This window comes from Echinops telfairi, unplaced genomic scaffold (genome assembly GCF_000313985.2).
Source record: "Echinops telfairi isolate 266 unplaced genomic scaffold, ASM31398v2 ScPeMD7_31;HRSCAF=116, whole genome shotgun sequence".
Classification (NCBI taxonomy): domain Eukaryota; kingdom Metazoa; phylum Chordata; class Mammalia; order Afrosoricida; family Tenrecidae; genus Echinops; species Echinops telfairi.
The window spans coordinates 40,247,025-40,269,687 of record NW_022103928.1 but is presented as its reverse complement, the minus strand read 5'-3'; positions in this window follow the sequence as shown (position 1 = coordinate 40,269,687).

The following is a 22,663-nucleotide window of genomic DNA, read 5'->3' as shown; positions in this document are numbered from 1 at the left end:
TAGAGTGCTGGTAGAGCTGTTTGGGACAGCAGGTAGCTTTCTCTGGGACCTAGTTCGATTCTGCATCATTTGGAGATTAAGAAGCCCTATAATGGCTTTGGGGGCACTCATTCCCCCTGTGTTACACCTGGGACTTAAAGAAAGCAAACATGCCTGTGGGTATGGCTTCGTGGGGACAAATGTCACCCTGGACAATGAGAGTGATGGCAGTTGAGAGCAGACTTGGAGGTTTTGGGAGCTGGGTACTATTGTACTTCCACCCATCAACCAGGGAGATGGTTCAGGACCTTTTGTCTCTACAGGTATATGAGGAGCTTGAATGGATACAGAAGAGAACCAGGAATCGACCTCATTTTCAAAGTCTTGATAGCATCCTAGGAGTATGATGGATTGAATTATGCCCCATCAAATTATGAGGAAGTCCTAAACCCCACTCATGTGAACGGGACCCTGTCTGGAAATAGGGGTTTGGTTTTGTTGTTAGCTAGGTAATACTGGAATAGTGTGGGTCTTATACCCATCGATTCTCTTTGTTTTTAAAAATGGTTTTATAGGCATGTAATTCATGTATCATACAATTGAATAGTTCAGTCATATTCAGAATAGTGAGGCAATTATCCCCACCATCCATTTCAGAACATCTTCTTTCTCATACTTATTGTTGTTAGCTCCTTGCAGGGGCAGTCGATTATTTAATGTGCATCTTCTAGACAAAGTTTCAAACTCCCACCAAACAACCTTTCCCTGCGTGGGTCTGGAAAGAAGGGCGTGTGGGGAGTGGGAAGATACTGATAGGATTCACCAGTGAGTAGTTGGGTCAGGATTTCCTGGAGTGGCATCCCGCTGGGTATAAAAAACAAGCCCTCTGAGCAGCAGCAGCAGGGTTCTCATTGCCAGCAAGAGCCTAGAGTGCTGCTTCTTCTCTGGATCCAAGATCCCTGTGCAGGGAACCTCCTGGATCCAGAAGACAGCTATACTGTCAGAGGAGCAGCAGCAGAACAAGGAGTCAAAACATGGAATAGAATGATGACTTCCCAGCCCAAGGAGCAAGTTAAGATGAGTGCTTCCGGTGCAGGAGGCTGGCTTGCAGAGTGGAGTGCCTCTGGGTACTTAATTGGGGAAGCTGGACTTGCTGACTCCAGAAAATGGAACTGAGTGCCACCTCCAGGCCATTATTTACTGGAATGGACTGCCTGTGTGCACATCATTCAGGGAGCTGGGATTTCCGACCCACGGAGCTTGAACAGAATGCTTCAGGTTAAGGTTTACAAGCAGAGTGGTATGCCCTTTTGTGCTTTATTAGCAGATCTGAAACTTTGTAACTTGTCTTGCTAAACAACTCAACCCTGAGCCTTTCTCACTAACATTACAATTTGTTAACTTCCTTAATAAACCCTTTAATCGTGAGTTTTGTCTGTGAGTTTCTGTGTAACCGTTGCAATGGATATTAGAACCTAGAGATAAATCATAGAAAAATAAATGTCATTACATACCCTATTTTCCCACAGCATCCTCAGCCATGCCCCTAGGTCATTATTAATCCAGTTACTATCTCTGTGGATGTATCTATCCTGGATTTCAGATACAGAAAATCATACAAAACATAAACAAGAAATAAACAAAAAACCAGCAATGGCAAAACACAATGAAAAAGCAAGCAGAAAATATGAAAAGCGGAAAGAATTTTAAAGTGGGTCAAAAGGGAGATCAAATGATAAGGTGTTACATTTTTCACCTAACTACATCTGCCATCATTGACTTTGCAGTGCTCCCTGAGTTATAGCAAAGCTGTTCACGTCTCTGGACAATGGTCAGAGGGGATTTACCGAAGGCTTAATCCACGAGGGGATTCTGCCAATGAATCTTGGGCTTCCACTGCAAACCAGGTGTTCAGAATTTAAGCTCTGGTACCATGCCCTTGTGGATTTGAAGTAAATCCAGTTTCTGAATCGTGCCTCATAAAGGGAAAACAGTACAGCCAGTGAGACGCAGACACACACAGAGGGCTGTCACCATCTGATGAGAGAGGCAGGCGTACTTAAAAGGACCGCTGACTATTGCTAGGAGGGATTGGCATGACAAAGACCCTGATTTGAACTCACATCCTCTAAAACCATGTGAAAATAGCTTTTCTTTAAAGCCCCCCACGTGGTGGCATTTTGATGTGGCAGCCTTAGGAAACTAAGACAGTGAGAGGGCGAGCAGACCTTCTGGTGGCTCACGAGGGACTGCAGCCCAGTTACTGGGCACTGGGCTGGAAACGGACCCCGAGCTCCTTGACTAGAGTCAAGAAAGAAAGCAGGGCTGACACTGGTGCTTGGCTCAACCACCTGCCAACTCAGACTGAGGTGGTCACGTGGATTTGCATTCTTGCTGCGTGGGTCATGGTTTCTCCCCACTTGGAATGCGTTTGCCTTTTGGAAGACCCATACATGACTCGGACTTCCAGTATGGAACCCACGCGTCAGAATTTGTCTGTCTTTGCTGACGGCTCACCCCCCAACTTTGCCCTCTTGGCTGCTGCTCCACAGAACCGCTTTGTTCTTCACGGAGCCTGCTTCACTGCCCCACCGGGTGGACAAGGCACAATGACCTACAGCCGCCTGAGTCATCCATTCCCCTCCAGGAGCTGTGAATTCATGCAGCCTCCCAGGCTTGGTCTTCAAGGATTCTGGGTAATTTGATTTGCATTTCCTTTTATACTTCCTTTCTTTGTGTGTGTGTGTGTGTGTGTGTGCGCGCGCGCGCGCGCTGGGGTAGGTGAGTAAGGCTGGGATTGTGAGCATCTTTGAAAGACTGTTCCCTTGAGACAGCGGATGGTGTATAATCATTTTTATAATTTATCAAGGAGTTACCAGGGTGGGAGGGTAAAAAAAGGAGCTGATACCTAGGGCTCCAGTAGAAAGAAAATGTTTTGAAAATGAGGAGGGGCAACATATGTACAAGTGTCCCTGACACAATTGATGTGTGGATTGCTATAAGAACTGTAAGAGCCCCCAGGAAAATGATTTCTGAAAGAAAGAATGAAAGAAAGAAAGAAAGAAAGAAAGAAAGAACGAAAGACTGCCCCCATGTTCCCACAGAGGAGAAACGTGTAGGACCTGCGGATGGTCTGCTGGGCAGAAGGGCTGTTGGTTGCCTAGACTCTGGTTCCCACACTCTGTTGACCTCTAACTGGCTGGGCTCGACTTTCCTCTGTAAGGAGGCAGAGTCAGGCACTCCCTACTGGTGAGGGTTGAAGCTGATGGCCAGTGAGGGGCTTATTGTTCTGGGTAGGACATTAGAGTGAGTAACCTGGGAGATTCCTTCCCTTCCTTGGATGTCAAGAATCCTAGAGGGTGCATTTGCTTGTTCTTGTCTCACGAAGACTATTCTACAGGGCAGAGTCACAGTAAACCTCAAATGCACTTCATTCAGTCTGTCAGTAACTACTCACAGAGTAGCTGAATCTAAGGCTCTGTGCTGGGCACTGGGATTCAGTTGGGGAAAACCACTTGCCTTCATGAGGCTTACAGCTTGACAGTTGAGATGGCCATTAAAGAAACTCACATGAAAATGAAGTTGGAGGGCTCTGGAGATCATCATCTAATGAGAATCACGTGGTGGGTATGCTCAAGTGCAAGGTTGAGTTCAATGACAAACCTTCAACTTAAGGCAGAGTGACTCTACCTGTTCATTTCTCCAGCCAAGGGGGTCTAGAATGAGTGTTGGGTGCTGGCGGCAAGAGGGAATGGATGAAAGAGGACTTCAAGAAGGGGTCTGTGCTCGGCTTTCTTTTTCTGATCAGCTCTTCTTTGTAGTAAGTCTGAATTCTTCTAGGCTTCAGGCCACTGGAAGAACCAGAGGGTCTACTTCTCTGTGCTGGGTTGAATTGTGTCCCCTCAAAGCTATGTTGAAGCCCTAATTCCTGTACCTGTGACTGGAATCTCATTTAGAAACAGGGTCTTCCTTTGAAGGTGTCATCGGTTAGGCAAATATGAGGTTCAGTGGGAGTTTGGAGGGACTCGGTTAATTCTGAGTAGTGTCTTATGAACGAGGAGAACAGACAAGGAGGACGATGACCATGCCTTTGTAAGTCAAGGAATGCCGAGGGTAGTCAGGAATGATCAGAAGCCAGGAGATGAGCCTGATAGGAAGAGTCTCTCTCAGGGCCCTCAGAAGGAGTCAACGTGAGGAAACACCTTGATTTGAACTTGTAGCCTCTAGACCTGTGAGACAATAAATTCTTTCCTTACAAGCCAACCGCCTTGTAATACTAAGGCAGCACTAACAATTTTGGGTATTCCCAGGGAAGTCTGCCCCAGAAATGCCCCCTTTTTCAGCTTAGTTCAGCTAGGGTGACTAGGGCTGATGGGCGGGTATTTTACTGTATGCTTCTTGCATTCGTTTCTCCTTTCGCTGAAAGGGGAGCAGAGAATGGCAGATCCGTTGTGCTTGCTTTGCAGATTTGAATGGAGTTAACAAAGTCTGGCAGAGAACTGCTTGTTTGTTAGGAAAAGGGTGCTTCCAAAGAGCAAATGGGCTGCCCGGCCTCTCTGGGGGCATGTGGGTGTTATTCCAGTATACTGGAGTCTCTGACTTCTGAGCATCCACGTGGTGCTTCCAAATCTCCTCCAGACTCCACTTAAGAGCTGGCTTACACCGGCACCAACACTCTGTCCTCCCCACGCACTGTCCCGCTCCGCCTCGGGGCCAGCATCCCAGGGGATGGGAAGCCATTTGGCTCTGGCCCAGAGCTGATTTTGACCTGTTCTCTCAGTCGCTCTGGGTGACTTCTCACCACAGTCATTATTCTCTGTCAGCATCTTTCCAGGAGGATGGCTATATTCCTTTTTAGAAAATGCCACCCGACCATCCAGAAGTGATGTGCGTTGGGCACATAGCAGCACAGCTTGTGCACCTAGGGAACTCAGTCAAGAAAGTGGGATCAGATGTAACTCCAGAAAGTGCTGGGCTGAGAAATTGGCCTTGTTTTGGGGGTGGACTAGAATGGGTGGTGGTCGGGACATGAGTGAAGACGAAGTGGCACCGCTGAGCTACTAACTGCCTGCCCTCCAGTGTTGTGCCAAGGTTGATGTGTTAGGTGGGATTGTCTAGGGAAACAACTCCAGAGACACTTACGTATGTATAGGAAATAATTGTATATCAAGAAGTAATTATATATCAAGAAGGCATTCCAGCCCAGTCCAACTCAGGTCCATAAGTCCAATGCTAGTCTTTTAGTCCTTCTACAGACTCACAGAGCTGCATGCCAGCGTCACAGAATGGTGAACCGGGATGCAGAAAGATCACAGGCTGGTGGGTGCAGAGTCACATGGATCCAAGCTGGGTGGGAACATGGTAGGGTGCTGAGAGCACTCATGATCCAGCAGCCCACATAAGGCTGCCCCAGGAGGCAGAGTCCCAGCAAGCAAGAAGATGAAGTCAACAGAGAGAGAGGGAGGTTCCCAGTTTTTTCTTATGCCACGCCCCCAAGGAGGCCTCTTCAGTCTGTGGCCTGATTGACAGGGTGGACTCAACCCTGACCGTTTCGTACGTATTCAAGTTGACATGGAATCTAATTGCCATATTTGGCCCTTGCTGTTTTTTTTTTAAGTTTTGTTTTTAAAAGATGCATTTTATTCTATTATTTTTACTGACATAAAATTCATCATTTAAAAGTGTACCCTTCACTGGTTCTAAGTATATTCACAGATGAATGCGTGCATTAGCACAGCTAATTTCAGAAATTTCTATTATCCCACAAACAATCTCATTTCCTGTAGTAGTCTGACAAATAGTGAGTACCATTTTCTCATCTCTCCAGGTGCGGCTATCCACTAGTCTACCTTTTGTCTCTGGATTTGCCTATTCTGGATTTTATGTATGTGGAATAATACAATTTCTGACCTTTATGCCTGGTTTTTAAGGTTTATCAACACTGAAGTATGTATTAATACTACATTAATTTTTATGACTGAATAATGCCTCATGGTGTGGCTGGGTTCATCTATTTATGAACATTTGGTTTGCTTCCATCTTTTGGTTATTATAAATGATACTGCTATGATTGGCCTAGTTCCAGTTTTTGTTTGAACGCATATTTTCACTTCACTTGGGTATTTTCTAAAGAGTGGAGTTGCTATGCATAGTAATTCTATATTTAATTTTTTGAGAACGTGTCAACTGGTTTTCCATATCTTTAATCTTTTACATTTCCACTAGCAATGTATGAAGGTTTAAATTTCTCTACATTCTTGCCAATACTTGTTATTTTCCAAAGCCTACTGTCATTGAGTCAATTCTGACTCAGAGAGCCCCTGTAGGACCCAGTGGAATTGCTCACAGGGGCTTTAAGGCTGTAACTGTTTTGCAGATTGCTCCATCGTTCACCTGCTGAGTGGCTGCTGAGGTCAAACCACTGGCCTTGAAGTTAGCAGCCCAATGCTTACCCCACTGCAACACAAGGACCCCTTAATAAGTGTGGACTGTCCTCTCCTTGTGGGTTACCCCCAACCGTTTTATTGGTGTACAGCTCACATATCATACAACTCAAGAGTCCAATCACCTCCAGAAGAGCTGTATGATCATCACCACAGTCAGCTTTCTTTATTCTTGTACTCATAATTATTGGCTCCCATTTCCCCCCAACCTCGCCCTAGTGACTAATGATATGACAGGTTGTTTTATGTATATTACCTATGTGTCGATCTTCTTTGGAGGTTGGTCTAATAGATCTTTTGCTCACTTTAAAGTTGGATCATTTGTCTTTTTCTTATTGAGCTGGAAGAGCTCCTATCCATTCTGGATACAAGATCCTTATCAGATATATGACTTGAAAATATATTTCTTCCATGCCGTAGGTTGTCTCTTCATTTTCTTAATTGTGTCCTTTGAAGTGTCCTTTTAACTTCGACAAAGTCCAAGGTATTGTTTTTTGTTGTTGCTTATGCTTTCATATCTGAAAAACTATTGCACAGTCCAAGTTCATGAAAATGCGCATATCTGTTCCTTCAGAGTTTTGTAGTTTTATCTCTTACATCTAGGTCTTTGATATAAGTTAACTTTTGTATATGGTGTGAGGTACGGATTCAAATTCATTATTTTAAATATGGCTATCCAGTTTCCCTAGCATTATCACTTGATGAGACAATTCATTCCCCATTGAACAATCTTGGCGCCTTTATTGAACATTAGTTCACTATAGAGATACGGGCTTATTTCTGGAGTCCTCACTTCTATTCCATTGACTTAGGTGTCTTGTTTTTCTAGTCCTAACATGATGGTCCTGATGTTCGATGCTGCCTTTACCCTGTGACCAGAGGTTGTCTGGAGAGGCTGTTTCAAAAGCTCAAAGCTGCCCAGAGGCAACTTCTTCCCATCTGTCAGCCCATCAGAGAACATAGTACAGAGAGTTTCAATTCTAGCAGAGCCTTCTCAGAGAGAAAAATATTTGAAATGTCCAGTATGATTTAGTGCCTCACGCTTTGGGATCATTTGAAGACGACTTAGATAGTCAAGGAGCCCTGGTGGTGCAGTGGTTAAGCACGTGACCGCAAACCAAAAGGTCAGCCATTTGCATCCACCCGCCGCTCTGTGGGAGAAATACGTGGCAGTCAGCTTCCATGACGACTGCAGCCCTGGAAACCTGTCGGGCAGTTGTGCGCTGTCCCATAGAATTGCTATGAGTCAGAATCCACTCAATGGCGATCTTGTTGTGGTTGTGAGCCACATAGCCACTTCCACTAGAATAAAGGGAGGTTTGCTAACTTCCAGTTGTCTGCCTTAAAGTCTATCTCTGCAAAACCAACCAACCAACCAACCAACCAAAAACATGCTCTTCATCCGGGACTCTCCTCTAAGCTGGATTTCCAGAGACTACGTTCTGGCGAGAGCGTGCTTTCAGAATCACTCTTTCAGAGCCTTTGGGAGCTGCAAGCTAAGATGAATGAGGCCCTGCTGTGTCGCTTGCCCTTGTCCACACCTGGCAGCATGGCTCATTCCCTCCAACTGCAGTGCCTGTGCTTCTTAAATGCAGTTCCTTCTGTCCTCCTTCTTCCATGGGCCTCTCCACAGGTGCCACTCATCCTCCCTTCTTCTGAAACGAGCTGCTGTCCACACACCGCCCGTCTGCCTGTGCACAGTCTGGTCTTCCCTTCCGAACGACCTGTGAGCGCAAACTGAGCTGGACACAGGGTCTTTGCAGCTGTGATGAGTTCATATGAGGTTATTCTGGATTAAACATCTAGTCCAGCATGGTGTCTTTATGAAAAAGGACACAGATAGAGAGACACACAGGAAGACCATCCTGTGAACTCAGAGGTAGAGATTGGAGTTACATTGCCCAAAGTCAAGGAATAGCCAAAGGCACCGGAAACTGGAATAAATGGGGAAAGATTTCCTATCCACTTCAGAGAGAACATGGCCCTGGCGACAATCTGATTTCAAACTTTCTTATCTCCAGAATGGTGAGACAAGAGATTTGTTTTTCTAAGCCGCCCCCCACCACCCCGCCGGTTGTGGTACTTTATTATGGTACATTTATTAGGAAATGAACACATGATGTCCTTTCTGACTCACTGAACCTTTTATATACCTGCTCTTTGATCTGCAGGGTCAAGAAACAAGCAGGATCTCTGTTGGGTGTTCTTTCAGAACACCAGTGCTTGCTGGGCTGAGCTGTGATGAACAGGTGGAGAGAAGGACATGGGACACGAGGTGGGACTGAGAGGCTCAGGACCCTGAGGAAGTTTTCAGAATGAAAATTATTTTCTTAATTTCTGGGAAAACTCCCCCCAAGCATTGTGTGATATACTCATCAAGTATATTTATTAGTGTGGCAAACTGGGTTATATAAAACACCTGTTTTATAGCAAATTCTAGATTCTTCAATATTGGGTCATACCTTGAGAAGTTTCTTCTTTCATTGTCTTTTGATGCTTTTTAAAATAAAATGTATTAATCTGGGTTAACTAGAGAAACAAATTCATAGACACTCATATATGTGTAATAGAGAACTTTATATCAAAGAGCAATTGTATATTAAGAAAACATCCCAGCCCAGTCCAGATCAAGTCCATAAGTCCGATACCAATCTATAAACTCCTCTTCAGACTCACACAACCCATGCAATGGCGCAGAATACAGGAAGATCACAGGCTAGTAGGTGGAAAGCCTTGGGGATCCAAAGGCAGTAGAAGCATCTCAGCGCTGGCAGGAGTCTCCACATGGCTCCTTCAGCTACAGGGCTCTAGCGTAGCTCCATGTGTCTTGTCAGCAGGGAGACAAAGCAGAGAGTCTATATGTATCTGGCCTCCAGTGAGCAAATTATCTCTGGGCCTCCTCCAAATGAGGTCATCAAGCTGTGATCTGACTGACAGGCTAGACTCCACCCCTTTGCAAGTTGACACCAGATTATGCAGCTACCACATTTATTCAGGGTTCTGGTGAGATTTAAAAAAAATCAAGTAAAAAAAATTTTTTTTTTTACCAAATATGAATAAATCTTAGGTGTACAGATTTTTCTTTATTCTCTAGTCTTTTAGGATTCTTTCTCAGGGATCATCAGTTATAGCACTCAGATATCTAGGGTGTAAATTTAGCATTTATTTAACAAACCTTTATTGCAGTCCTCCATATATGTGCAAGACAGTCTGACAAACCACCTGAGCTCAAGATATGTAGAACACATTATACATATGTATTGTTATACATTACAATGTATTATACAACGTGTTTATCCATGGCTGAGAGGTGTGCCATATGTGTTCCTTTACATCTCATAAGTATTTAAGTGTGGTTGAGTTGCCTCATAGCAACCTTGTGTACAGCAGAACTAAACATAGCCCAGGTCTGAGCAGCATAGAGTGGAGGTTCAGAGGTGGGACGACCTCAGAGGCAGGATTGCTTCTGGCTGCAGAATTTCAAGGAGAAGCGCCTCCTGGATAAAGTGACATTTGAGCTTAACCTACGATGATAACATTTCAACCATGTAGGCGTTCAGAGTTTGCTCAGCTGAGGAGATGACGTTTCTTGGGGAAGGGACGGCAAAGACAGAAACACTTGTAAGTTCAGGAGTGTGAATGGCTTATATCAGTGACTACAAGAGCTTTGGTTTGATTGTTATAAAAGTATAGTAGTAACAGCTGCAGTAGTAGCAGCATCCAACGTTATCTAACTTCAGGGGGATAGTGACCAGAATCATCTCAAAGTTGATTTCTAGGAGATGGAAGTCTGATATATCTTTACTTTCCAAGTCCTCCCCCCACAGCGTTCTCTACTTCTCTTCTGGGGTTGACTATCCATTGCCATGACCACACTGACCAATCAAACCAAAACTCTAATAACCTTGGATGATAACATTTCAACCATGCACACCGACCTTACAGACACTACTGAGAGACCAGTAGTTTATTAAGGAAGTAAGCTGCCATTCTGGATCAAGAAGCATGTAGACAAAGTCGGAATGCCTCCCTGCTTTAGACCAGCACAGCTTGGTCAGATCCTCTGGATCTGAGGGCCTCTCTTGGACCAAGAGGGCAGCCTCTCTGATGTGGGCCTCCTCATCATAAGCTCTGCCAAAGGGCCCTTTCTGGTCTTGCCACTGTCTTCAGTTAACTCTTGACCCATGCGTTACCTCTTTTCAGAGGGCCCCTGCCTTCTATTTGTTTATTAGTTCTCTTTGCTTTTTCCATCTGCCTCTTCCTGCATCGGTCTGAGAAAATGGTGGCCTTGGCTGTGTGGAGGAGCTGCCTGCCTAGGTCAAGGCATGGCTGCTCTCAGGGGAGGGGCTTGGCACAAACTGACCAATTCCCTCTTCGCAGACCACAGACATTTCATTTGCATGAAGGTTGCAGTCACCTCATTGGCACCATCCACAGTGACTTGGTTTGCGTATTGTATTGTTCGGTTCCCGCAATACATCACAGGACAGTTTGCAGCCCATGGTGTTTCTGTAGATCTTTTGGGGCCGTGGTAGTCCAGTGGGAGAATTCCAGGCAAGAGACTCAGATTTGAGCTCCAGTCAATGCGCCCTCTGTCAGCGGATGCCGGTGCCTGGTTTTGTTGCTAAACTGCTTTCAGAGGAGCTTCCAAACTAAGAAGATGAGGAAGAAGGGCTGTCAATCTACTTCTGAAAACTGGCCAATGAAAACCCTGTGGCTCTCAATGGCCGGGTCCACAACTGGGCATGGACATGGTACGGGACCAGGCAGCATTTTGCTCCTTAGTGGGTGAAGTCACTTTGAGTGGGGCCAACTCAACAGCAGTTAAGAACAACCCCTTTCTATAAATCTAAGCTTTTACACCACTCCAGCAGGATAGAGGAGCAGAATAGAATCATATTGCATTTTAAAAAACACAACATTCAATGAAGTTGGCTATAATTAGGAATATTTATTTACCCGATGACTATTTTTAAAAACCCACTCATTCTGGGGTTTTGGGGAGGATACCTTTTAAAAATTAGGTGAAACTGATTTTTCTACGTGCATTGGACAACCAGTGCCCCATTATTGGTCAGTGCTGCCTCGTTGCGATCGCCAAGTAACTTATATCCTGTGAGACCCACATACTGTCAATATTAAGGTGATTCCCCCTAGATGATCTTAGATGTTAAAATCCAGGTGACACTGATGGCGGTAAGGAGAAGGTCTGGTCGTAGACATTTCTTATCCCTCTTGGATGTCATAATCAAGGGTCTGCGTACTAGCGGGGTAGTAGGTTCAGGGGCTTAATGATTTGAGGGGAGGTGTCAGTTGCAGTACTGACAAGAATGACAACATGTCTTTTCATTGGTTCATTATTTGCCTAACAAAGGACTGTCACAAACATCTAGTCATTTGACCCTCTTAATCCTCTGAATTGGATGGCATGGTCCCTACTATTTCATGGGATGAAATTGAAGTTCAGAGGGTAGAATAGCTTTTCCAAGGTGCGTGTGTGTGTGTGTGTGTGTGTGTGTGTGTGTGACCAACTCATCCCAGTTGTCCCTGGACTTTTCCAATTTTATCTTTGAAAGTCCCACATCCTGGGGAACCCCTTAGGCTAGATAAGGCAAATGGAATGGCTTGGTCACAGAGTTCCTAAAGGATGCTCTGGGGGTTGAACTTGAATCATCTCCCTGAGGCCTTTCACGACAGGGCCTCTGCCTGGGCTCCCTGGGCGCTTATGAGGAAGCCCCTTTCTGTGCGAACCATTCCATATAAATGGGTACATGTTTTCATCCATCTAGCGTTCCTTTGGGATGGAGGTATTGATGGAATAGGAAACGGAGGAGCAGGATAGGTTTAGGAAATGGAGGAGCAGGATAGATGAGGAACACACTCTCAGAGCAATAGAGACAAGTTTTGAACTCAGCTCTGACTCCTAAGCCCCTTGTTTAAAATATCAAGATATCATGCCCCCGGCCCCCCCAGAGGAAGGCAGGTGAGAGCATCTAAAGATGCTCTCTTGCCCGGGCCAGTCCTGAGTGCCAGGGAAGAGAATGAATGGAACGAAGCTCATCTCCTTCACCTCATTTCCCTCTCCCTCTCACATTTTCCCAGAAGTGGGTCCGATAACCCCCTGTTGTCTCCTGGGGCTGCACAGCACTGGCCGTCCCTTCGGGAGACTTCTAGGGACCCAGTGCTGCATCCTCTGACCCAGGCTATCCAGTCCAGACCTTAAACTGGTCACCCAAGAAGTTGCCAAGGGAACAGTCGGCCCCAGGACTGTTGTCCTTCGCCTCAGTAGATTTTTCTCATGGCTTTGTTCTCAGCAGCCACGCCAATTCCGCCCAGGCCTCCCCGGGCTTTGTTCATGGCTTGAGTAGCAGAGAACCTGTCTGCCCGACATACCTGTGTGTTTCCCCTCCCTTTTTGGAGATAAGAAGGAAATAAATCTACTTCCTATAAAATGTTCAAAGCCTGGGCACTCACAGCTAGTTTATTTTGGGGGCCAGGGAACATTTTTTCCCAGCCTTTTAATACTGCCCTACCCCTCAATAAAGTGGCTGCCACCAGAGTGTCCCCGTCAGGTACAAAGGGAACTTTGTGCAAGGGGAGGGGCACTGGAGTCTCAATTCAGACCTCATTTATCTTTATCTCAACTCCATTAAGTAACTGGAAGACAAACCAAGGTCTCCGGCCTCAGAACATCTTTAAGCGAGGATTTGGTGACGCGTATCTTTGTTTGAATGGTTAACGCTTCTCAGACTTGCCCTTGGAGCCGTTGCAACCCAGAAGGGCTGTTTGATCAATGTTTGCTGCTTGGCAAATGGAAGTGTGCTGTCACCCACCTGGAGAAGTGGAGGAGAGAGGAGGGGGAGTGGGGAGGTGACCCCTACAGGTCCTTAGGACAAAGCCAAGAGAGGGAGGCAAGAAAGCCTTTTAGACAAAGCCAATGGGATGGGCCCATCACTGTCTTTAGAGGACAAGACACTAATCAGCTCCTTTTCCAGCTCACTAAGATGGAAAAGGTGGGTCTCTGGAAATGGGTGGGCTTCAATGCCAAGCTCCTGGACATAGCCAAGACCAGAGTCACCTGAACAAGGCTGGCCTTGCGTGGACCAGGGAGTTGCTGGGTAGTTTACAATGCTTATTCCAGAAAAAAAGGGTCAGTGCTTTCTCATCTGGCTGTGTCAGAGAGGCAGAGAGGTGGGGGTTGATCAGTAAAGAGGCCTGAACATCCACTTGTAGCCTCCAGATAACACTTTATGATCAATCAGGGACCTATTTGAGTTGCGGTATAGGTTAAGAGTAACGACTATACCATAGCCTGCCACCCCCCCCCCCCCCCACCCCAAATGACCAAAGAAGTCTAGGCCCAAGTATGGTCAGAACATTTCTTAGACGCGAGGATGGCAAGACTTTAGCTCACTCACTTTGGACACGCCATCTGGAAAGAGCCACACTACCAAAGGACATTGTCCTGGGTAAAGCAGAGGGTCGGTGACAATACGGGAAACCCTCCAAGGGATGGATTGGCAAGGCGGCTGCTACGCACAGTTGTAAGGATGATGCAGGGCTGAACAGTGCCTTGTTCTGGTAAACAGAATGTCACCGAGAGTCAGAGCCACATGACAGCAACTGACAACAACCTTCCCCTCCCTCTTCCGCCCGCCTTCAGCTTTCTCCTGCGAGGCCAGAGAGCAGACGCCTCTCGCAGTGCACTTTACCCTCGTGTCTGGAAGAGGCCAGGGAGCTGGTGAAGGTGGGGACCATGGCGATGGGCAGCTACAAAGAAAGCAAGAGCAGTGGGTATCTTTGTACACACCGGGCAGCCTGGCTACTTCTGCTCTGGCCAGTGAAGCTATGTTGCCTGTCTAGAGCCACACGGCCAATGAGGTAATCTATACTTAATTCTGGAATTTTTTGACTTCTATGACGGGAGTCCTGGACACAAACTATCTCTAGTTGGTCCTGTTTAGGACTCCAGATGGCACTGGCCAAATTCTTGGACCCGGTCTTCCCATTAGAGAGCATCAAGGGAGGGGGAGGTTGCAGGTAGTGGGGAAAGGGGAGAAAACTGGAAGATGTGCTTCAGATTTGGGGTGGAAGCACCTCATCCTGGATTCGGCTGTGGCAATTGTGATGGATGTGGGGTCTCCCCTCAACCACTCAGAAAGACAAAGGACACAGGACCTGTTGGGGTTGACTGAGCAAAGGGTAATGGCCTGGTGTTGGCCGCACTGTGTGTGTACATGTCTCTGTTAGGCGTGTCTGTTTTTGCAGATGAATGTCTCATTTCGTCTCTTAAGACTCGGTTGTCACTGAAAGACATTTCTCGATGTGTCCTAGTTTATCCATGCAATTGGAACTAGGTTTTAGAGGTCATTTAGTCAAACTTTACTTGAGCCCCCTCCTTTTAGAGATAATCACTTTGAGGCTAGGGGACTTGTTCAAAGCCACCCAAGTGGTCCATAGCAGAGCCTGGTAGAAAGGACTTCCTGATCCTGAGCCAGGTGTCTTGGTTCTTGGCCCTGCTGCCTCCTAACACCCATGCTCAGGCCGTCTCCCCTCCTGCACATGGTGTGTCTAGCCATGCTGCCTTTCCAGGGCCAGACAGGATGCCTCCTGTGCTATTTAATGAGTGCCACACATTTAAATACTGCCCTCCTGCAATCTTGTCTGTTTGATTTTCTGAAGAATATATTATGGGAGTTGGTAGAGGGATCAATCACATTCATTTCGTGGCAAACATTAGCATAGATATTACCCAATGGTGACAAAGTCTAGCATTACGTATCTCCTGGTACCTTTCTACGTGGCCCTGCTGGAAAATTCTGGATGTCTGCTGAGATGCTAAAGCCTGGCTAGAGCTGCGCTAGAACAACGTGGAAGTGGGAAAACTTGCCATTGGTCTAACTAACTTCTCTAGTTAAGACCTATGTCGCTTGACATCCAATTCTATTTCTGATCCCTCTGTCCCCACCTCTATCTACTTATCTTTTTCTGTTACTACCCATGAAGGTGCTAATGGGTGATGAAGGTAACTTAGCAGGTAAAGCATTTTCATGTTGGCCCTTTGCCTCTAGATAGAAGATCTCTTCCTTCTCATTCTGGTGATCATCATCCCAGCCTCTACCCTCAGAGAGAGAAGGAAACTCTGGTGCGGAAGGAGCCTCATGCTGGAATGATTTACATGCTCTCCCCTCCTCACCTTATTCCAAATAAGACTGGAGGATAAAGTGTCCTGTGGATTAGAGAGAAAAGGAAAATAAAGATCGGGCAAATGGGAGGAAGCCAGATTTGAGGTTTTCTCACAGAATCATGTAATATGGTCCTGTCATTCTGCTAGCAGTGGATGATAAGTTTCACTCTGAGGTTGAATTGATTCACTAAAGGAGCATGTTGTCAGGAGAGACCTGTCCCTGGAGACGGACATCAGAGTTGGCAGAGGAGTAGCAAAAAAAGAGGAAGGCCTTCAACAGGATGGATGGACAGACACATTGGCTGCAACAATGGGCTAAATCATGGGAACAACTGGGAGGATGCACAGGACTGGGCAGTGTTTCTTTCGGTTGTGCGTAGGGTTGCTGTGGATCGGCACTGACTCCATGACACCTTACGACAACGATGATGACGATGACAACGATGACGACGAAGCAAATGCTGGTAAGCATGCAACTTGAGATGCTTACATGGGAAAAGAGCAACAGCTCTTCAAGAGAGACCTAACTTTTTGAGGCACAAGAGCACAGTCTTCAGCTAAGCATGTTAGTCCCCCTGGACGCATCTTCAGGGAACCCAGCTGGGACTGTAATCCCAGCCTCGTGTGTTGGTGATGGGACAGGTGTAGAAAAGTGGAGAAGAATGTTCTTGGTATGTGACTCTGACAGACTGGACCCCACGGAGCTATCGCTAGACTGTAGAATAAGAGAGATTTTTAAACATCTAATTTTTTTTCTTTTTACTGAAACATTTTTAAAAATCATTTTATTGGGGGCTCATACAACTCTTATCACAATCCATACATACATCAATTGATGAGGGCAACGAATGTACAAATGTGCTGTACACAATTGATGTATGTAAACATTTAATTTTAATTATACATGTCATTTAATTTGGTATATCCAAAATAATATCATTTCTACATCAATATTAAGAATATTTTTGAGACATTTTACATATATAAAAAAGAAATCTTTAGTCTTCAAAAATCTCAATTTGGGTGAGTGTGTCCACTGCTCATGATTATAGAAATTAATAGGTTACATACAGTTCAGGTGGAAATGCACAAGATAGAGTTCTTGAGTCAGGACATGCTACAAAGTTTGTTTTTTTTTTAAGGCTGCCAATAAATGCCCAAAGGGCATGTCACTCCGCTGCAAACCTCAACCTGAAGGTACCCAGCTCCCGCGTGTGGGTCAGCAAACCGTGACTCAAGTGCTGAGCAGCACCCTACTCCACAAGTCAGGCTTCTGCCCCAAAGCACTCAGCTTTCCTTGCTCTGTGGGCCGGGAAGTCCATTACTCTGTTTCATGCGCTGACAGCCATGCTGCAGCTGCTGCCTCTCTGTCACCTTCCTGGTGTCAAAGCTATCTGTCTTCCTGGAACAAGGAGGGTCACTGCAAAGGAATCTCGAGGTTCACGGACAATTTCCACTGCTGGCCCTTGCCAGTAGTGAAATCCCGGCTGGCCACTTCTGAGGTGGTTCATTTTATTCCCAGCAGCCCTGGTATCAAGCTCTCACAAATGAGTCCTATCAGCCTCTTCTAGACCAATCAGGAAGATTATGGCCAGAAGAGACACATTAAATAATTCACTGCGCTAGTTGTACTTTAAGTGCTTGATAGCCATATGTACCTGGTGGCTCACATTCGGATAGTGCATCTTCGACTGTTTTTAAGCTCTTAATGATTGTTGAGCGGTAGGGAGCTGATGATGAGCTCTCTGGAGAAGAAGCAGGGCTTAATGTTGAGCCACCGAGGCTGGTCCTGTGTCTGTCAACTGCCCCTGCAAGGGGGGTAGGATAACCGCCATCTCACCAAGTCTGAGCTCCAGTACCATGCTCCAGGAAGACCTCTCCTCCCAGGCCCAGCTGAGTTGCATGGCCTTTGAAACAAACACACTCTTTATTGCCGACCATTCCTCAATCACAAAGCGTTTGTTTGTGATTGGATAATTGGGGCCTTTGCTTCAATGGTGTCCTTCAGGGTGGCATTATTTGTCAATGACAGCGATGTTGACTCGTGTCCCAGATGCTGTCACCTTTATGGGGGTGGGCTCTCTGCTTGTCTAGGCAATCTCAAATGGCAGTTTTTGACCTTCCGGGCTGAACAACAAAAGGATTTTCATTTCCCGGAGACTTGCTGGTCCCCCCATGCCTGTCCTTGGCTTGGTCACATTGCTGAGTGACCTTCAGGCCACGGACTGCTTGGAAGATCCGGGCACAGAAGCCCATGTCCGTCTAGGACAATGGTATTCCTAAGTGCCAGATTTTCTCAATACCCGGCCTTTCTATCTGTCCAGTTCCAAACCTGTAGGAGTCTGAAATATAATGTATCGCCACAAGTGGGCCTTTAAACTGGCTACTGAAAATGCATATGTTGTGATGAGATAGCACATAAAACAGTGAATGGCACCAGTCCACAGGCTAATTGCATAGCTCATGTTTGCTGGCCAAGCTCCGGCCTCCCTGACCCTCCAAGGTCATGATCCAGATTTCTCACTTGCTTGTTTCAAAGGGGTGAGCAGGGCGTGGGGATGAGGGCGGCTTGCTGGGATTTGGGGAGAAGTGGCACCGGGTCCAGTTTGGCTTCCCTCCACCAGGCTGGCCGCTCTCATTGGGAAACTGCAGTGATTCTGGGCTCCCAGTGGATCTGGCTGCTGTTTGCAGAACATCTGGAAAAATGACAGGGTTGTGAGTCCCCCCACCCCCTCCTCCCGGTACAGACTGCGAAGCTGTGGGGTTGCCACAGAGTCCTGGGGTCGTGAAGAATGTGGCAAACTCCCCGCACATGTGGACTGCAGCATCGTGGCCTTGAGGACAGGGGAAAGCCACTGCTCCAGCAGGGAGGCAGGACTTCCTTCCTCCGGAAAGAGCACTGTGTGTGCACTTCTGTGCTACCTCAGAGAGCATTTCCCAACTGTCTCCTCAGTAACCACCGGGAAGACAATGGATCCCATCACACCGGCTTCAGCTCCCAAGTAACCCAGGCAACTGCTATTGTCTGAAAAGTGTCACTTCAGGGGCTCTGGGATACTTGAATTTAAATTCCACAGGTCGTTTGACTTCAATCCCAGTTCTGCTGGGATTCAGGGATGAGTTATCTAATTTCTCCAAGCCTTCGTTTTCTTGATAAACTGAGGGGGGAGGGGGGCACATGCATGCTGAGAGTTGGGGACCACAATGATGATGGCATCACAAAGTGGTGGTGGTGGTTCAGTCCACCCGCCCCCCTTGCCACCCCCATGACTGGCTGTAGGTCAGACTGTGGTGATGATCTAGAGGCGTTTTCATGGGCTGAGTTTGGGAAGTAGATGTAGATGGTCAGGCCTTTCTTCCTAGTGTGTCTTACTCTGGAAGTCTGTTCAGCATCTCAGCCATACCCAAACCTTCACGGAAGGATGGATGTTAGCAGCACCCATGATACATTGACCAGGGATCACACCCAGGTCTTCCCACATGAAATGTGAGGATTAGACCACTGAATCATCAATGTTCCCCATTTAAAAAGATGAGCTACGACTTATGGAGCAGCTGACTCGGTGCAGGGCAGCATGCTAAGCATTTTGCCTAGAGGCCATTTCTTCTAAAGAGCACTGATTAGCTCTGATTCACAGAGGGGAAAGCTGAGGTTGAGATCCCATGCTAGCAAAAGGCAATGCTGGGATCCAAGTCCAGCTTTCCTATTGGTCAAGCCCAGATTCTCAGGCACTGCCAGTCTGCCACCTTGGTGCTGTTTGGATCAAGGCCTCGAGCAGCTGTTCTGAAGGGAGCTGTCCTTGGGAGAGGCTAACCACCTAGACCTTTCCCTGTTAACCTATGTTGTTGTGCTCCAGTCTGGCTCATCCTATGCATCCTTAGATGGGCAAAGGCTTATGTCCTAATGACAAAGACTTTCATTTCTGGAGAGATTTATCCTGGGGGGTGGAGTTCAGTGCCGTCAGGTCTAGAAAACAGAGAAATGAATCGTAGGTTCTACCCCGCCCCAGGATTTGGTTAGTCATAAAAATATCCAAAATTGGCATAGGGCGGATTCGGGAGCATACAATTCTTCTTCTCCTTTACTTGCAGTATTGGATTGTGTAATTATAGCTCTTTAGAAGTTTCCTAATGCGCCACAAGATGTCAAGTAGCAACAGCAAGATGAATATTTTCTTTAATGACCAATTCTGACTTTGACCTTGAGCTGTATGATATATCCTGAGAGCAGATCTTTCCCCTCTTATGCTTTGCTCCTCCTGAAGTTTGAAAAATTAACTCTTTATTCTCAGCAGCTAGTTCCTCCGAGATATCTTACCTGTTCTTTCAATCTTGAGCTACAATGCTTTTAGGAGAAGAGGAGGGGAAAAAAATGATGTTTTCATTCAGAATCCCTGCCTTATTCTCAAATATTTAATTGACTAAAAAACCAAATCTGAATATGCAATGTTTTATTTTAAAATTGTGCATGAACATATTTTCAACAAAACCTACCCCAATACACTGATGTCGCTAGGGATAATTCAGTGACATTAGTTACATTTTTCAAGTTGTGTAACCACTCTTGCCTTCCGGTTTGGAATGTTTCTTCCCTGGTCCCATGGACTCCCTACTTTTGAAGCTTCCTGTCTGACCTATGGGGTTACTGTTGTAAATTTGATCCCATAAAGATAGTTCTTCAAAAGAGCACAACATTCAAGGCAAACATTCTTCACTAAATAAACTCACATATGATTTGGTTTAAAAAAGACTTCAAGGGGCATTTTTGGTTTAAAGTTTAAAGGTTTTTAAAATTTTATTTTATGGCAACAGTTTCAGAGATTTATTCAACTATGATGGTTCTGGAGCATCTAGATTCTATGAGATTTAGACATTCTGTTCAATATTTTCCCCCTTTTGATCAGAATTTTTCTACTGAATCTTCTCAGAAAATGGTAGTGGTAACTGGGCACCGTCACATTCTAATGTTTTTATGGCAAAGGAGGCAATTGTTCATGGAACTCTTAGTCACACATCGCATTTTCTCTTCTTATCCCCGACTCTCCTTCTACCTCTGTTGCTCCAGGTAAATTGAAACCTATTGTTTACTTTGCTGCAAGAGGGATGAGGTTTGAAGACAGTATGTTGAGTCAAATAAATCCATGGCCAAGGAATAAGTATTCTATGACCTCTTCTATAAAAGATGAGAACAAGTGAATGTAAATATGACCAACAAGGTTTATTAGTTATTACCAGAGTCGGGAGGTAGAGGAAAAGAGGGGGGTGGCGTGGGCACGGAAATGAAGATTTTGCTTAAGAGGCACTGAGTTTCTGTTTATGGTGATGGAAAATTTTGCATTGATTAAGGGTAATGATTGCACAGTCCATTAATGTAATTGATGTCAATAAATTATACACCTATAAAATGTTAAATTGGCAAATGTTGTGACAAATGTACAATAGCAAAAGAGAGCTGCTGCTGGCACTGTGTAGGTACAAGTAAATGCCACAAGAGATCTGGCCTCTTGGTTTGGAGACTTGGGGTTGTGGTTTATGGAACACCTCAGCTAATGTCCTACTACCCATTCTAGCCCCTAGGTCCTTTCTAGTGTTGAAGGTCATAAAAGCTTGCAAGCAGCCAGCCAAATGTACAGTGTTGGTTTCTATTTAGCTGATTTGGCCTTAATTAGTGAAAACTCTTCCTTCAGCCCAGACTTACATATATGTCCTGCATGCCCCAACCCCCAACTCCTCACTGAAGTTGTTCAATTCAGGAGTGAATTATACATGCTTAGTTTTCTTTTTGACTGTACATGCTTGTGTCCAGGAGTTATCACTTTGCATTTTTTCGTTTTCTTTCCTAGCCCCCTCCATCCTTTTCTCCCTTGTATATTAAAAGGATCTGGAATGATGCTTTTTATTTATTTCCATCAGAGTCCTTTAAGGAACCATTTTCTGTGGAATGGATGCTGAGTTAGGGCAATCTCATGTATCCGAGTAGAACAGGCTTCCAGGACAGTCCCTCTCAGAAGGGCCACATGGAAGGGGTGATAAATCCAGGGTGCGGTATGGCACTGATGGACCACATAACTATCCTCTAGTTCTTTATTAGTTCTTCCTCTTACTAATATGGTTTTTATTTGTTTTACCTCATTAATCATGTTAGATTTACATATGCTTATTTGTATACTTAAAATCATTTGGTATGTGAAAGTCAAGATATATAACCCTTCAGAAACAGTAAAAGGAGTAATGATTCCTGAGGGTATGGGAAGAGAGTGGGTGGGGAGGGGGGAATGGGGACCTGATAGCATTGATGATTGTATAACCCCACTTAATGGGATTGAACAACAGAATTGTCTGTGAATGGATATATTGGATTGTGTAAGATATGGCCAAAAAAACACCCCAAAATAAAAGTGTTCTAGGAAAAAAAATGAATAACGGTTCCTGGGGGTATGGTGGGTGAGGGAGGGGACAAAGGGGAGTTCAAGAAGAAAGACAATGTTTTGAGACTGATTGTGGTAGCAATTGTACAATACTCCTTGATGTGATTGAACTAGGGAATGATATCTGTAAGAGCTCCCAATAAAATGATCTTAAAAAAAGAACAGGCTTCCATAGGAGTTCCAATGACTGGTTTTTCAGTAGAGCACCAGGCTTCTCCTCCAAGACACCCTGGTGGACTTGAATTTCCAGCCTTCCTGTTAGCAGTAGAGTGTGCTAACCATTTGCCCTACACAGGGACTCCATCCAAGTATTTAGGATAGCCATGCTTAGGCTGCCATGTTAAAGAGAAACTAAGAAGACCAGTGATAGTGATGTTCAGCATAAAGAAAAGAGATTTATGGGGGAAGGGTGGGGATAGGCTGGGAAGGTATGGATGGAGGGGACCCACAATTAAAGGGCTGTTTTCATAAAAGGGCTCCTTCATTTTCCCATCGATCTGATTCTATCTCTGTTTGGATGATTTGGGGCTCCAATTCGCACGAAGGCAAAAGATCAGTGAAAAAGATTGGGGAGAAGAGTGAGCTCTGGGACTGAGCTGGGAATGCTGCTCAAAGTCATGCTGGCT